A 6,145-nucleotide genomic window follows, 5' to 3' on the forward strand; every position below is an offset into this window, starting at 1 on the left:
CCTTGCTCAGTGGGGAGCCTGCTTCTCCCTCTGCCTGCCACTCCCCCTGCTTGTACTCTCTCTCTCTGTCAAATAAATAAATAAAATCTTTCTTTAAAAAAAGAAAACCTCCATTTGGAAGGAAGCACAATCGTAAAGTCTTCAGACAAAAGCCGTACAGTTCATTGAGTGTTTGCATATGGTATGCAGCTTAACAGGGAAAGCCTGAAAAAGAATGAGAGGGCTATTCATATTTTTAATAAAAGGCTGTCTTTGTCTTGTGCAGAACATGTAGAATATATCCTTTAATTTAGTAACTATTTTTTAAAAGGCAGTGATGCTTTGTTATTGAAACTAAAATGAATTTTAATCATAGAATTTCTGAACATCTCATAATTTATATATACCTATCAGTTGTTTACCACTTTTCTTTTTGTTTGAAGCGTGATTTTTTCCTTTTATTCCCAACCTCTCCTTTAAAAAAAAAAAAAGGAAGTGAATTTCTAGCAATGAATTGAGAAGTCTAATATGACAGGTTTCCTCCACTCTTTGAAACTAGAGCGATCATATGAGACCTTTCCTAAGGCAAAACGGTGCAAAGCAAAGAAGCAATTACCATGAATTTATATAGAAAATTTTTTAGTGTTCCCAGACCCACAAATTAACCACACCTAGGCTTTTCTGATACCTCAGGAATGTCTTGCTAACTTATGCACAAAATAAATTGAGATAATGCAGTTGCTCGCAGACACAGTGCAAAGGTTTGGGGGCTTGATTTTGAGATGCTGAGTGTAGTTCCTGGGAAAGGTGCTTGGTGGCGCCACTGCGTCTGCTCAGGGTACACGCCGCCTCTGCACAGAGGGCTTGCAAAACAGACCAGGGGGGCTATTTTTGCTTTTCACCTTTTCATCTTTTTTCACAAAAGCAAAATTCCTCTTTGGATTTCTTTTGGTTAACAAAAGCAAGTACTAATGTAGGTCTTTCGTATAAGTGAAGTGGTGTTACATGAACTTGCAAAAAAAGCAGGGGATACTTGCATGTGCCTTTTGAGCTGTGAAACCTACTTTTTTGGATACTTGATAATTTGTTTTATTATGATAGTTTTTGTTTTATTACTTGACAATCCGTTTATAAAAAATTATATATGTTGATATTACTTTGATTATGTATTTATGTTGTCTGGGAATGTATGTTACAATTCTTTGGGAGAAATAATTTGTCAAATGTTCACCGGCTTGCAAAACCGTACCGTGAGAGTTCAAATACCTCAATAAATATCGAAATGCATTTTTTTTAAGTAAATTACTGGATAGACATAGTATAAAGCCTTTTAAAAATTAAGACCTTATTGGATTGGATACAACCTACATGTCTATTTAAAGTGTGTAGTCACAGAAAAAAATATCTGAAATAACATACACCAAGTTGTTAATTATAGTCAATGCTAAGAATCGGAATACAGTGAGGAATTTTTCAATCAACGTGTTCTTATATCAACATATTCCTATACTCTCTCCTAACTTTTTGCACTGATCAAGAATTAATTTTGTCAATGAACAAATAATTAAGAAAACCACCAGGATATTAGGGAAATATGAATAAAAGGAAATAAATTCCTTATTCTTAACTAGAATAACTCCATATTTCAGAGATGTAACTTCACTCTGTTAATCTATAAATTCAACGTAATAAGCACACCAGTGAATCTACAACAGGATTTTGTTGTTGTTGTTGTTAAAACGACTCTAATGGGAACTAACACGAGAATAGCAAGGAAAATATAAAGAAGAGGGATGGCTGCTGTACTTTTACTAAAGAATAAAATTATTAGAAAGCTACAGTTATTAAAAAGCTTGATACTGATTCCAGAATAAGCCAATAGGTAAATGGAATAAACCAAAGACCAGAAATATGTGAGTATGTATAAAAATTTTATATGGAGGGCGCCTGGGTGGCTCAGTGGGTTAGGTGACTGCCTTCGGCTCAGGTCATGATCCTGGAGTCCCGGGATCCAGTACCGCATCGGGCTCCCTGCTCGGCGGGGAGTCTGCTTCTCCCTCTGACCCTCCTCCCTCTCGTGCTCTCTCTCTTTCTCTCTCTCAAATAAATAAATAAAATCTTTAAAAAAATTTTATATGGAATTTTCACTACTTTGTTATATATTTCTGTAACATCTGCGTTTTCTAAAACGGCATTCAGACAAGGATGGATGCACTTAAACTAATCAAGTTATAGAAACACATGCAGAAAATGGGCCTTTACTTCCTCTTACTCACGTTGGACCGCGTAATCAGACCTGCCTCAACTTTGGGGTTCTGATTTATGAAACCTGGTTCCAGCTAGCGACAGTGTTTGGGATGCAGTCATGGACAGGAACAGACAGAGAGAGACACAGCGAGAGAGGGAACACAAGCAGGGGGAGTGGGAGAGGGAGAAACAGGCTTCCGGCTGAACAGGGAGCCCGATGTGGGGCTCGATCCCAGGACCCTGGAATCATGACCTGAGCCGAAGGCAGACGCTCAACGACTGAGCCACCCAAGTGCCCCTAAAATAGCCTTTTATACCTATTAACAACCAAAAAGTTCTGGTGAGATTTTAGGCAAAGGTGGTATAAACACACTGCTTTTGCATACTATAGTTAGGAATTTGGGGTTGCAAATATCACAAACCCATTCAAATTATATACATAATAACTATGAATTGTTATAGAACAACACAGGTTTGAACTGTGTGGGTCCACTTATATGCAGATTTTTCTCAACAAATATATTGGAAATATTTTGGAGATATGCCACAATTTGAAAAACTCGCAGACAAACTATATAGCCTAGAAATACCAAAAAAGAAAAAAGAAAAAGTTAGGGTTTTTTTTTAAGATTTTTATTTATTTGTAGAGAGAGCACAAGCAGGGGGAGCAGCAGAGGGAGAGGGAGAAGCAGGCTCCTCACCGAGCAAGGAGCCTGATGCGGGACTCGATCCCAGGGTCCTGGGATCGAGCCCCACATTGGGCTCCCTGCTCGGCGGGAAGCCTGCTTCTCCCTCTCCCACTCCCCCTGCTTGTGTTCCTTCTCTCGTTGTGTCTCTCTCTGTCAAATAAATAAAATCTTTAAAAAAAAAAAAAAGTGATACGTGGATTTTCGACTGTGCAGGAGTTGGGGGTGGGGAGTCACTGCCCATAACCCCCGTTTTGTTCCAGGATCAACTGTAATTCTATAATAATAATTATTAATTGTTTCACCCTATTGAGAGTACAAATAATATCATCTTTATTTTCTTGAGCTCAATTAAAATTAGCTACAACCCACCTCGCTATAAGAGCCCAAAACCAGTCCCATGGAACTTCCACCTCCTCTATTGGCACATCTAAGAGCCTTAGGGGCAAGAGGGACTTCTGCCTCCAGTAAGAGTGGACTGAGCAGTTCAGACCAACTTTCCCACTGTTGACAACCGGAAAAGCTGAAACAACACGAAAACCAAAAACACATCTGCTTCAAGGACTCCGATGGCTACTAAGGTAGTGAATTACAGGGGCAGGACTGGACAGGTAATGGAGGCTAAGGAATGAGGTTACTTTTCCCTCTGGATGTGTTTACCAATTCCTAAGGGGGCAGCTGAGAGGCTGAACATGCTTTTCTCAGCCTTTTAGGATTAGGGGAATAGATATTAGAGTCCACGATCCACTACGGGTGGAGGTGGGGGTGGGGGTTACAGGTGAATCCCTTCGCTTTGCGTGGGAACTCCAAGGGACTACTCCAGGAAAAGGGGTGAAGCTGAATCAGGCTTGGCCGCTAGGCTGCCCATCACCTCTCGGAAGTTGAACTGAGGCAATCACACATTCCCCGTGCTCCCGGTGCCTAGCAGAACAAAACGTAAATCGTCATTTCTGGAGGCAGCCTACATCTTAGATTATTTCCACAAGCTGTTTTGTAAAGATGCTATGTAGCACACATGGAGATAACATTTTTTTAATGAGGCAAGTAGGGCAAAAGCAAACCAAATCACAAGGCTTCAGAGATCGGAGTTCTCAGACACATTGTAAAATAAGCAGACTTACAATGCTAAAGAATTGTAAGTTAATGATTTGAGAATTTCAACACAGGACTGAAGAACTGAAAAAAGAACTAGATGGAAATTTTAGAGATAACAAATAAAATAACAGTATCGACAGCTCGGGTGGTTAAACTAAACAATTAGGCAAGACTAGAAGAGGGAGCAGAAGACAACCACCAACATGAAAGGTGGAAGAACGAAGGATTTTAAATACTGGAAAGGGACACCTGGCTGGTTCAGTCGGTAGAGCGCCAGACTCTTGATCTCAGAGTTGTAGGTTCAAGCCCCATGTTGGATGTAGAGATTACTTTAAAAAATAAAATCTTGAAGAAAAATAAATTACTGGAAAGAAATAAGGACATAAAGGATGCACTGAGTATAGGAGGAGAGAGAGGGTAGGGTAGAGTAATATTTGAAGAAAAAATGGTTAAAAACTTTCAAAACTAATGAAAGATCCCAACGCATGCTTTCCAGAAGCTCTACAAGCCACAGGGAGGAAAATGTTAAAATAAATAACACACCAAAGGACATCAAAGCAAAAATGCCAAAAGCTGAAGGAGACAATCTTTTAAAAGCAGCCAGAGAAGAAAAGATTACCTTCAAAAGAGGTTGTTAGCAGACTTTCCCACAGGATACATGGGAAGCCAGAGACATTGAAATATCTTCTGTACCAGAAAAAAATATTCAAGAATGAAGGTGAGAGGGGCGCCTGGGTGGCTCAGTCATTAAGCGTCTGTCTTCAGCTCAGGTCCTGATCCCGGGGTCCTGGGATCGAGCCCCGCATCAGGCTCCCTGCTCTGCGGAGAGCCTACTTCTCCCTCTCCCACTCCCCCTGCTTGTGTTCCCTCTCTCGCTGTGTCTCTCTCTGTCAAATAAATAAATAAAAAATAAAATCTTGGGCGCCTGGGTGGCTCAGTTGGTTAAGCGACTGCCTTCGGCTCAGGTCATGATCCTGGAGTCCCAGGATCGAGTCCCGCATCGGGCTCCCTGCCCGGCAGGGAGGCTGCTTCTCCCTCTGACCCTCTTCCCTCTCGTGCTCTCTGTCTCTCATTCTCTCTCTCAAATAAATAAATAAAATCTTTAAAAATAAATAAATAAAATAAATAAATAAATAAAAATCTTTTAAAAAAATACAAAGATAGACTGGATGGAAAAAAGAAATCCAATTATATGCAGTGTTGTAAGAGACACATCTAAAACACATGGATATAGAGATGTTGAGAATAAAAAAGGAAGATAAATATACCAAGTAACCAAAATAAAGTTGATATCTCTGTATTAATATCAAATGAGGTAGACTTTATTTTTTAAATTTTTTTTTAAAGATTTTATTTATTTGACAGAGAGAAAGTGAGTGAGAGAGCCTGAGCAGGGGGAGGAGGGGAAGCAGGCTACTCTGCTGAGCAGGGAGCCTGATGATGCGGGGCTCGATCCCAGGACCCTGGGATCATGACCTGAGCCGAAGGCAGACGCTTAACAACTGAGCCACCCAGGCGCCCCACTAAGATAAACTTTTTAAAGTGAAAAGTTTTTTATTTTTTTTAAGATTTTTAAAATTTATTCATTTGAGACAGAGAGATACAGAGAAAGAGTATGAGCAGGGGCAGGTGCAGAGGCAGAGGGAGAAGCAGGCTCTCCTCTGAGCAAGGAGCCAGATGTGGGACACGATCCCAGGACCCTGGGATCACGACCTGAGCCGAAGGCAGACGCTCAACCGACTGAGCCACGCAGGCGCCCCACTGAGGTAGATTTTAAAGACAAAAAGCCAAACCACAGATACCTCAAAGTTGTAAAATATTCAGTTCACAAGAAGAAATTCCTTTTTCTAATAACATTGCCTCAAAATATATAAAACAAAATACTGAAAGGATTACACGGAGAAACAGACAAATCCACAATCATGGTGAGAGATTTTAACATACTACTCTCCCTAACTAACAGAGCAAACAAACAAGAAATTAGCAACCATTTAGGTTATGTGAACCAGACAATCAGCAAACTCGATATAAAAAACATACAGAACATTGGCTGTAATAACTGCAGAGTACGCATTCCTTTCAAACATACACAGAACATTCCAGATGCTGGGTCAGAAATGAAGTGTCCAAAATGTCAA

The sequence above is a fragment of the Neomonachus schauinslandi genome, chromosome 15, assembly GCF_002201575.2.
Source record: "Neomonachus schauinslandi chromosome 15, ASM220157v2, whole genome shotgun sequence".
Lineage (NCBI taxonomy): Eukaryota > Metazoa > Chordata > Mammalia > Carnivora > Phocidae > Neomonachus > Neomonachus schauinslandi.